Source organism: Mirounga angustirostris, unplaced genomic scaffold (assembly GCF_029215605.1).
Source record: "Mirounga angustirostris isolate CCGP_5_RB_7025 unplaced genomic scaffold, mMirAng1.0.hap1 SCAF_1, whole genome shotgun sequence".
Lineage (NCBI taxonomy): Eukaryota > Metazoa > Chordata > Mammalia > Carnivora > Phocidae > Mirounga > Mirounga angustirostris.
This window is the reverse complement of record NW_026991709.1, coordinates 31,348,721-31,360,064: the sequence shown is the minus strand read 5'-3', so window position 1 is coordinate 31,360,064 and position 11,344 is coordinate 31,348,721. Positions and strand designations below refer to the sequence as shown.

General features: G+C 34.9%; 1 non-coding gene across 1 annotated transcript; it reads left to right on the top strand.

The window, feature by feature from the left end:
- The first annotated feature begins 4,296 nt into the window (after positions 1 to 4,296).
- LOC123834924 (U4 spliceosomal RNA) lies at positions 4,297 to 4,434 on the top strand. Its single transcript, XR_006788512.2, has one exon. It is a non-coding gene; the product is annotated as a U4 spliceosomal RNA (small nuclear RNA).
- Positions 4,435 to 11,344: the final 6,910 nt, after the last annotated feature.

Here is an 11,344-nt window from a genome sequence, read left to right as displayed (position 1 = left end):
CTAAGAGTTTCCTATGATTTACAGTCTTTATTGTCTTCTTTGTAAAGAAAAGGAGGCACCTTACAAATGGAGATCTTTAAAAATTAATTTTCCCTAATAAAGCATTGATGTCCACTCTGTTTTCAGAGATTCTCCTGTGTCTGCAGTTTTTCAAAATCTTTAGCTCAAAATAATCCTTATACTAGAGAGGCATATTTTGGGGTGGCACATTCTGCTATCCATCATTCGTTTGGGAGGGGAAAAACACCCCAATGGTAAAACATTCTTCCACTCTCTGGTCTCCCACACTTTTCTCTTGGGATGGGGAGAGGAGGGTGAAAGCTTGTTCATGGCATTTTGAATTAAGCTAAAAACAAATAAGCCCAAACACACCTCTTTAAAAGAAATATATTAAGTTGACAAGTTACAGCTGTTGTATGTCCTAATCAAATAGTACCAGAAATAATCACAGCACATAATGTTTAGATAAACTGACTAGGCACAGTGAAGTTTTGTAATAAAACCAAGTCGGTGAAGAGTGGCCTAGAATTTGATGACTGTAAAGAAAGAATTAGAAAACAATTGGTCTCTATAGTGTTTGTTATGACTGACTCACTGGAGTATGTGTGTGTATGAGTGTATGTGTATGTGCATAAGTTTGAATGTGTTGTTTTAATTCTGGATGACAGTGTACTGTAAAAAAATAAGACAGACAACTAATAATTGTATATAATTCAGTTCTTCAGAGTTCATAGTTTAATATGTTTTAATAGTCCAAATATATTAATTTAGGTATGTTTGGCATTGGGGTGGAGAAAACAATAGCAAAAAAATTAAGCCAAATTTTTTTTTCCCTTTGGAGGCTGAAACAATTGTGAGATCTGTGGGATAACCAGCAAAAGATTAGAACAATTACTCTCTGTCATTGAAAGGCCTATGTATACCTGTGGTTAGAAGAGGTCAGGTTCCCTGGAGGGAAGTCATTTGTCCACTTCCATGCAAACTGGTCTTCCAGAAAGTGATGGAAGTTCTTTGAAATTAAGTACAATTTGAATGAATTGGCACAACCTGAAATTAATGCCTGAACATGAGCAATCAACAATTCAAAGGCCTAGAGCAAGACTGAGGCTTTTCAGAAACCAAACCACTCAAGTGAAGAAAATGAGAAAGAAAAATAAACTTTCTGTGGGTTGTAAATGCACAACTGAGAATTTCATATTTTTAAGGCTTTTCCCTTGTTAAAAGAAACAACTCCACATTATTAAAGGATTTGATATATTTTGGTCAGGAGCCTTCATTCTTTCCAAAACATTTCTTGCGCCAGCTCACATGCCCAAGTGGCCAGATGTGACTGGAAGTGGTTCCATGTGTCTAAATGGTAGCACTTGCAGTCACAAGTCAATGATTGGACTAATGGCTCTTGGCATGATGTCATCTAATCCAATTGAATGGGTGTTCTTGTCCTGCTGCGAAAAGAAGACCTGTGTTATTATTTCACTTGTTGGAGTATCTTGCCATGAATTCAAAACAAGAGTTGTCTGTTCTCACCAACTGCCATTTCCTAAATAAGCATCTAGCTTTTTATATTGAAGTCAAGATAAGTTGTCATATATATGTATATATGTATATATAAAATTTTATTTATTAGATTTAAGAACTACTTCTATGATGCATTAGATAATTTTTAATATTAGTAATTTAGGATTCATTAACATTCTAAGTGTTTTACTGACCCTAGATATCTAATTGTCTTTTATAATATGAAATCATTTTAGAAAAAAAAATAATTATTATATCACCATGATTAGAAATATCTGAAAAAATTACTAATTTTCACATCAATTCCTGAAAAAAAAAAGGGGGGTAGGATTTGGAAAACCACTGGTATTTTTAGATTAGTCAGTGACAATAAACTTTTCACATAAAATATTTTTTGGAATACAATCAGAAATTCCCACAAAAATGTTTGGTCCATTTTTCTCTCTCCTTCCCTCCCTCCCACAACCCCTTCCTCCCTTCCTTTCTTCCTTTCCTTCTTAAGTATATATATAAAGCCTTTGCGAGTGCTACTATTGACTGAACAAATAATTCCTATTACAAATATTGTGCCTCTATGCTCATTTGATAATTAAAGAAAATATAACACAAATGAATTCCTTGCTTGAATTTCCAAAAAATGTCATCAACTAAATAATGATTAATATTGGAATCTCTGTCTTTTTACTCATGAACATATTACCTGTGGAAGACTGCATTCTAGGGACAGATTGTTAATTTGTTTTTTTCAGCTTGGTTTTTAGTGACACATTCTAAAGGGTTAAAGTACTTTTATAATCAGAGAACCTCATTATTAAGAAGATTGTTTTAACTAATTTTATCCACTTATCCTATTTTTGTGGATCTTCGTACTTGGGCTTCATAGCAATTATAGATGTTTCTAGTTGTTATAATGTTTCTTCTGGATTTTGCTAGCACCAGGAAATCACCTATATTCTATGAAAACAGCTGGACACTTTTGACATAGCTTTTGAACACTCCTTGTCTCTCCTCACTTTTAGTGGAATGTTTTTCCTTTCCTGAAAATGATTAGGACTTGATTATGCACAGCATCCTCACTGGCAAACGCGTCCTTAGCATTTTATGTAATTACAAGTGCATGAATGTATACAAAAAATATTGCTTATAAACATCACATGTGTAAAGCCCATACCTACTGCTTTCATTCTGTGTCTGATTAAAATACATATTGCCATTCCAATCAGCTTTGGAAAGTTTTAAAGATACTTTATAAGATCAAAATTTGGTGGTTGCTTTCTCAAAAAAAAGGATAAAAAGTCTCCCTTTTGCTCACCCTGTGTATGAAGAAAATGTCATTATAAAAACTTCATTAATATGTAAATTGCAGCATTTTGATTAGCACTTGCAGACCCCTTTTGTTAAGAAAAAAGATGGAAGGAGCTAACCAGATTGCAATAATTTACATAATAAAAACTCAGTGGTGGCAATGCCACCAAGTAGAGAACCTAAAGAAGGCTAGAATGTCTTTTTTAAACAGCTTAATAAAGTATTAGAATCGTAAAGTACAAAAGGAGAGAAAATATTTTTCTTTTAACTGACAAACTCTATTTTAGGGGAAAATTACAGGTACTACAGATTGTATTAAGATGATATCAATGAGCATGTAGCCAACAATGTCAACACATGTGCACTTTTTCAATTTAGAAGTGCATGTTCCCATCATGTTGTATAGGGCTTTAAATATAAAATACAGGCATCTATTCATTAATTTGGTTTGATAAAGAGAAGACAGCCTAGGATGAGGCTTCAGTTTGTGGTGAAAATAACCAATTCATTGAAGTGATCAAAAGTTATATTTCAGTTTGATGTGAGAAACTTAAAGACATTACATTTTTTTAAAATACTGGAAAAATTAAGATATTTGACAATTCAGTTTGTGGTATGTATTCTTCAGTATTTTGTAACCCAAGGGACAATTTATGATTAGGTCATCTAAACTGAGAAAGCCAAAAAGAAATACTGAAACAATATTTTGCGTACTTGGATAGAAAAGAACTTTTCTTGGAAATACATAGATGGTATTGTAGAGAAGGATAAAAATTCCTTTCCCTCTACCCCATCTTAGGGTCGTTGATTGAGGCCCTATAAATTAAACCAATAAAAAACAAATTGACAAGAGGAAAATGAACAAAAGTTTATTAACACGTGCATCTTTATACATGGGAGTGCTTGGTGATGTGTAACTCAAAGTGGTGGTTAGAACTTGGGCTTCTATATCATCTTAACAAAAGAACAGTGCATTTTTAGTGAAATAAACAAGACAAAGTTAAAAGGATTTTGAGTTTTTTGAGTGACAATTTGTGAAAGGCAAATTGTTGAGGAAATTAATGAAAGATAAGGGCTAGTTAGTAAGGTTTGTTATGTAGATTCTTCTGGTGCCATCTTTGGGCTCATAAACGTCTAGAGTTATCTCCAGTGATTAACTCATGTTCTTCCTGGTAGGAAGGGGAGGGGGGAATATCTTTATAAATTTATGTCCTGCTTTTAGACAAATAAAAGAGGGGGGAGGCAGAGAGCTTTTCTTATATCAACTTCTTCTCTATGGTTTTTAGAGCTCAAAATAATCCTTATGCCAAAATGGCATATTTTGGGGTGGCATATTCTGCTACCCTACAGCACAAATAAGACTGATGCATGGATTTTTCAAATTATTGCCTTTTCCCACTCCATTTGTTATTTGTTAAATATATCTACACATACATTTGATATACATCAAACAAAAATTTGAGACTATGGTGCAGCTTTGCGCAGTGGCAGTATCGTAGCCAATGAGGTTCATCCGAGGCGCGATTATTGCTAATTGAGACTATGGTGCATGTGGAAATATGTTGCTATATGGAAGTAAAATATAAAAATATTAGTTTTTTTTTTAAAGGACTTTCTTTCTGGGGACATTTGATAAGAGAAATTGTGGAAAAATAGAAAACAGTTAGCTGGGTGTGAAGATTTGTTAATGAGACTGTCTTGTAGTTGAATCCACCAAGGCAAAAACCATACTTGGTGGCAGTAATTTGTTTATTGTTCAAAGGAGTTCAAGAATTGCCTTTAACAGCTGATTGCTACCTAGAAGGGAGGTAATTCTGGTCTCAATGCTTTATCTTCTGTAATGTTCTTGTCTTTAGTGTCATAGCAATTAGGTTAGCACCAGAGAAACCTATTAATCATTTCTGTTACTGCTAAATTGCATAAGTGTGTCGATTTGGAATCTTGGGGTGAAAATAGAAGATTAATGAGCTGACTTCAGTTCAGTGTGATAATCCAAGAACTAAATACCTGGTGCCTGTCTTGTTTTACAGAGTTGATAATATAAATTTTATTCTCTCCAAACTCTACTTTAATGTCAGTTAGGATATGGGGTGGGAGATTGGTTCAGAGTAGGAAACTAAAGAGAGATAAAGGAGGCATTAAACCAAGCAGCACCCAATCAATAGAGACATATATTTTTGGTAGAGACTAAAATTAATAATAGCTTAATGTATTGTGGGAACTGCAAAGGTTCTTCCATTCCATATTTACTGAGGCAATTTGATGAATTTTCTGAGCAAGGCTGTCTTCTGTATCTGTGACATGATTACTTTCATGTGGTAATTGTGGGTCATTTGGATTCTGAGTCTTCATTAGCCTAATCAAGTGCAACATACAGAGTCCAAAATCAGAACGTTAATTCAATTTTCAAAAAGTTTTTATGATGGGCACCTGGGTGGCTCAGTTGGTTAAGCGACTGCCTTCGGCTCAGGTCATGATCCTGGAGTCCCGGGATCGAGTCCCGCATCGGGCTCCCTGCTCGGCAGGGAGTCTGCTTCTCCCTCTGACCCTCCTCCCTCTCATGCTCTCTGTCTCTCATTCTCTCTCTCTAAAATAAATAAATAAAATCTTTAAAAAAAAAAAAGTTTTTATGATTCTTTCACATCTTTGGCCTCCCAGTGCTGACAACATCTAGCTCTGGTATATACTATAGTGCCAAAAAATTCCAACTCCTTAGTTAGAAAACCATTCAAAACAGGAGAAAAAAAGAAAGTATTTGACAGACAGAAGTCAGTTGCCTAATTTATATTATTATTATTATTATTATTATTATTATTATTATTGAGATTACTCTGAATGTATCTCTGCTCAAATGTGTAGATATCTTTAAAAGTAAATAGCTTTGGAGGGATTTTTATTTTGTTACAGTTTTAATTTTTTTCCTCAACTGGTTTCTATAAAAGAAATTCTATTATAATACAAAACAAATATTGGTGTAATATCTAATAATAATAATAATAACATCTTTTAATTTCCTTGAACCAAAGGGCTATTCTACTTCATTGGAAAAATAGTCCATATGAAGTTGTGCAGCCGTGTGAAACTTAATATAGATTTAATAATAAAATAAAAAAGAAAGAGAAAGAAGGAAAGAAAGAAACCTGTAGAAATGTTTGTGTTTTAATGAAACCCTCAGACTATTTACCAGCATTTTTGACATCTTAGCCATAGCAGAACATTGGCAAACCTTTTGTTCAGAGAAAATTACTCGTAGTGGCATGATTTAAAACACGACAGACAGACAGAAAGAAAGCAAAGTCCCTGCCACCTCCAACATCCTAAAGTCTGGTATATAAATCAAATGTTACTCTGCAACCATGCAGTAGGAAGGTATAATATGAATGTCAGTTTATTTAAAAAATGTTTATGGGGCCCCCTGGGTGGCAGAGTTGTGAAATAGAGCCCCGCATCAGGCTCTGCACTGGGCATGGAGCTTGCTTAAGATTCTCTCTTTCCCTCTCCCCAGCCCCAAATGTTTAAGGATAAATAAAGTTGTGTGTTTCATTTGCACAGTTCTGTGTACTCAGAGGGAGAGGTCAGATTAAAGTACTTGTAATAGGGGCGCCTGGGTGGCTCAGTTGTTAAGCATCTGCCTTCGGCTCAGGTCATGATCCCAGGGTCCTGGGATCGAGTCCCATATCGGGCGGGCTCCCTGCTCTGCGGGAAGTCTGCTCCTCCCTCTCCCATTCCCCCTGCTTGTGTTCCTGCTCTCGCTGTGTCTCTCTCTGTCAAAAAAATAAATAAAATCTTAAAAAAAAAAAAATAAAGTACTTGTAATAGCTAACACTAAGAGTCAAAAGAAAAAATAAATAAATAAAAATCCCTCCTCTTCCTGGATGTTGAAATAATTCTCTGATATTTGTATTTGTGACAATTAATTGGATGTGTATTTCTGTCCTAAATTTCAGCTTGCATATTTAACAAGCCATGACATTTATGATGATTAAATACAGAGTGAATATATAAGAAACAGTGCTAACATTCTTTTCTACATCTTTGCTTCAAATTGTGTATTTCTTTGGGAGCCTGAGCTCTTGATATATTTGGAAAATTAAGGAAACATGTTATGATTTTACATCAGTCTTTTGCAAACTGCAGGGTATGAATCATTACATGCATCAAATAACAACTGGTGTCCTCTATTATAACATAGCTGGAAGGTAATAGCTAAATTTTGAAACCAGTTTTCTCTAACTCCAAAGGGTCTCATCTGAACTTCTGTATCTATACCACCCACTAGTGCAGCTCAGTAGTGGGCTATTAGGAAAGAAAGACTACCCCTTTCCTCTTGTCAGTTTCTTGTTTTGTTATCAAGTTCTTAAATTTATGCAGCTGATGAGAATGAGGAATTTTGTAATATATTTGGAATGCATTTGTAATTTGCAGGTATGTTTGTTTTTAGGTTAAATCATTTGATAATTGTGGGTTATAGATTGCTACCAAGTGATTTGCTGCTGACACTTGTTCTATAAAGTACATTGTCTCTGGAATGCTGTGATCAAAAGCTCTTACCAACAGTTTCTTATTACTTTATGCCTGTTGTAGATATAGAAAGGCACACACAATCTGCAGTTTAAAAAGTAGAGTACAACAGGTAAGTCCACTAATAAAAGCCAAAATAAATGAAATGAGCTGATTCAGTTTGCAGTACTTTCCAAGGTGATGGGGCATAATTTCTGGAGAAGATCGTGGTTGAGTTGGGCCCTGAAGGGTGGGTACGATGGTAATAGGTAGAGGAGCAAAAACACCATTGCAAGAAGTAGAGACAGCAATAGTGAGTAAAGAGGAGGGTGTTTAGGTAGTAAACCCTTTTTGGAATTGAGTGGATGATAGAGTTTGTGAAGACTAGTTTGAGAAAATGGAATTCTCGAAAATTATACTGTAGATAATTGAAGAACCACTGAAAATTTCTAACCGGGCAATAATAAAATGAGAGCTAGATGCAAGAATATTCTAGGAACTTTGTATGGGGTATATTGCTGTCAGAGGAGAGAAGTGTCAAGGAAACTAGCATACTAACTCAGAACTCAAAGTTTGCATCCAGAATATTCTGCTAAACCAGTTATTTATCTAGAAAGCAAATAATTTGTACACACTTTTAAAAACAAATTCTATGTTATCATTTTAATTATGGCTAATTATCATAAAGTCTATCATAGCAACACAAATATATATAGTGTATGCCTTCCTTTTGTGTGATTTCTCAGTTCTTAGAAGTATATATTTAGGATCTCAGGAAAATGCTAAAGAAGGAGGAAGAGACTGTTCATTTTGGATTTATTATAACATAGATGCATCGTTAAACACAGGAGATATTTTGTAGTTATTTTATTAAAATATATTAGTTTCCATATCTGGGATAATTATACTCAAATAGTGAATAGAAAAACAATAACAACACTGTAATTTTCACACAAAAGCAAAAATCTAGTTTTCTTGATTTCACAGAACATTTATAGAAATTAAAAACAAAAACCCCTGAGTATTAGCCTTAGGTATAGAAATGCACATTCCTTCACTCAGTCGTGGAGTTGAACTGTTCTGACCTGGGAAAGAAAAATAATAAGCTGGAGTAACAATGTGTTCAGAAAAATTGGAGTCAGCTAATCAATTTTCGGTAACTCTGATTTATGTGTCTAATAACATGACTGGCAATTTATAGTCCCTATCACTAAATCTCAAAACACAATTTGCTGCAGCCATAAGCAATTTGTTTAGTGTAAATGGCCTTTAATCCCATTGATGATTGATTAATCTATAAATCACCAAAAGAGCCACATGAGCCTGAAAAAAAGGACACCCTTTCTTATTTATTTTTAATTTTTAAGTTCTACATTATTACCAATAAAAAAATAGGTCAAGTCTTCCAAACATCCAAGATAAAAATCTTAATTAGTAAAATATGAAAACTCTAGTTATTATTACTATTAAATCATTTGAAATAAACTCAGGAAAACACATAGGGTTGTTTGAAGGTTAAGATGATTTAATCTACTTGAAATCCAAGAGAAGTGTATGTAATTAGCTAGGCCTTAAAAAAAAAAATTGTCTTATTTCTTCTCTAGAATCTGAAAGGTTTTTTTGTCATTTTGGTGGGAGTAATCAACTTAAGATAGAATTTTTTTAAGATAAAAATATTTTTGAGGAAAACAAACACAAACTAGGATATTCATTTAGAAATATGAAAGGTGGTCATTTGTACATTTAGTGACAACTTGTAATAACTTAACTCAGTTTATTATATTTAGTGAGAAAGGGTAACTGAAAGCACAGTATCACTAAAAGTAGGAAGAACATATTTAATGACATTCTATTTCCTTCCAAAGGGATGTAAAGCACATAGAGTGGTGTGTACATGGGATTTTCTAATGGTTTTGAAGAACGAAGTCGTAGGTAAGGACTGTTATTAGAGGACTGACCATTATAAAATACATTCACTTGGGGCGCCTGGGTGGCTCAGTCGTTAAGCGCCTGCCTTCGGCTCAGGCCATGATCCCAGGGTCCTGGGATCGAGCCCCGCATCGGGCTCCCTGCTCGGCAGGAAGCCTGCTTCTCCCTCTCCCACTCCCCCTGCTTGTGTTCCCTCTCTCGCTGTCTGTCTCTGTCAAATAAATAAAATCTTTAAAAAAATAAAAAATAAAAATAAAATAAAATACATTCACCAACTTTTCTCCATATTGAAAATCCTATTGTCTCGTCACTCTCTTACTTAGGGTAATCTGCATGGACAACTTACCTTCTCATTTTATGCTCCAGTACTGGATCAAGGACATTTACAACTTTATACAACAAAAGAAGAAGAATGCATTTGTGTGAAACATGACTTGTTCAGTTGTTGCCTATTTCAGTGTTCAACACTCAGTGTTTGCCTTCATCTTTTTCTCTCTGCATCAAAGAGGCTTCAAGTTAATGTCAGACTTTCAGTGATATTTAAAACCTGGTGAGTTTGGTTATCATACTTCTCCTTTCTGCTGAAAGCAAGCTGGAAAGAAATTGCATTCTGTTGCTTCCTGTTAGAACATTTCAAAATACTCCGATGTCAAACGGGAGAAATTGACTTTGATAGAGTTCTGGGCTCAGCTTGGGTAGGCATACTTTCACAGGGTTGTATTTACTCCATTCTAATCTTCCCGGTGAGCCGACTGCTAAGGCATTATTCATGCATGTCAAAGGAAGTTGGTAGTTCCATTTAGTGATTTACTGGCTTGGTTGCTTTTTGTTGAAGCCTGAATAAAGTGACAGGAATCTTTTTTACTTGGGATTGTTCTTGGCATGGCAAATGCAAGATATTCAGCTAAAATAAATACCCGTGAGAGTCATGAATGCCATTAAGGACTTGGATTCAAAAGGAACGGTGAAGTTTGGCTTGAATAAAGAGAAAAAGAGGATTTCATTGTTACAGTTGCTGAAGTTGGCAGGTATAATTGTGTTCTCAGATGCATTCTCTTTACTATCTGTATGTTGTCAGTTCAAGAGTGAGCTGGAAAAGAAGGGAAAGGTTTTGCCCCTTCCTCACCCCCATTACCCACCTAGAGAAAACTATCTGAAACCTAAACATGGTGGGAGGCCATAGGGAATAGGCAGAGCTTTAGAGACTCATCTCCTCTCCGCCTCCCCCACCCTCTTTCTCTCCCCCTCAGAGTCAGTTGGCAGAGTACATTTTACTGTGTAATTATTCACTGGTTTCTTGTCTCTTCATGTGCTTTTAAAAAAGAGAAATAAAATATTATTTTCTAGCAGGTGGTGACAGATTTTCGACAAGGCAATGAGGAAAGTGACAAGATAGAAAAAGTTTTTTTTTTTTTCTTTTTCTTTTTCTTTTTTTGGGCTGCACAACCAAGACTTTGGGCCCTTTGTGAATATATTAGGTTGGCTGGCAGAACATTATATCCAGGACGCCAAACCAGTGTAAAGACCTAGTCCATAACCTCTAATCTTACAGACATGAACTCTATTATTTCCCATTAAAATTAGAGGTTACCAAATTGTAACAGATGTCCTTAATAGACACGTCTTTATTACTGGGGAACATTAGGTAAATGAAAATTGAACCCCGTATTTTAAGTTGCAGCTCATGAAAATACAAAGCTCCATGGCTGGATCTGGCATTTTAAGCCTAAATTATAGAAGCCTTTATACAATTTGCATTAATTGATGCATCAGCAGTTTTTCTAAATCACAGCAAGTATGAAATAGTAGGAATTAAAAAAAAACACAATTGAATCCTAGCTACTCTAAGCAAACTACAATATTTGACATCCCCTAATTCATAGAGACCATATAGTGTATTTCAATAGCAAGAATAATTAATTAACTGCTAGGAGAATAGGGCTGAGGGTGGAAATCTTCCAATAGACCTATAATGAAAACAAGCTGAGGGATGAATAACTTGATATAAAAGAGCTTTATGACTGTGTGTTGTTGCAGGTGTCTGAATATTTTAAAATAGAGATTAAGATGATGTCTATGTGTAGGACAGTTA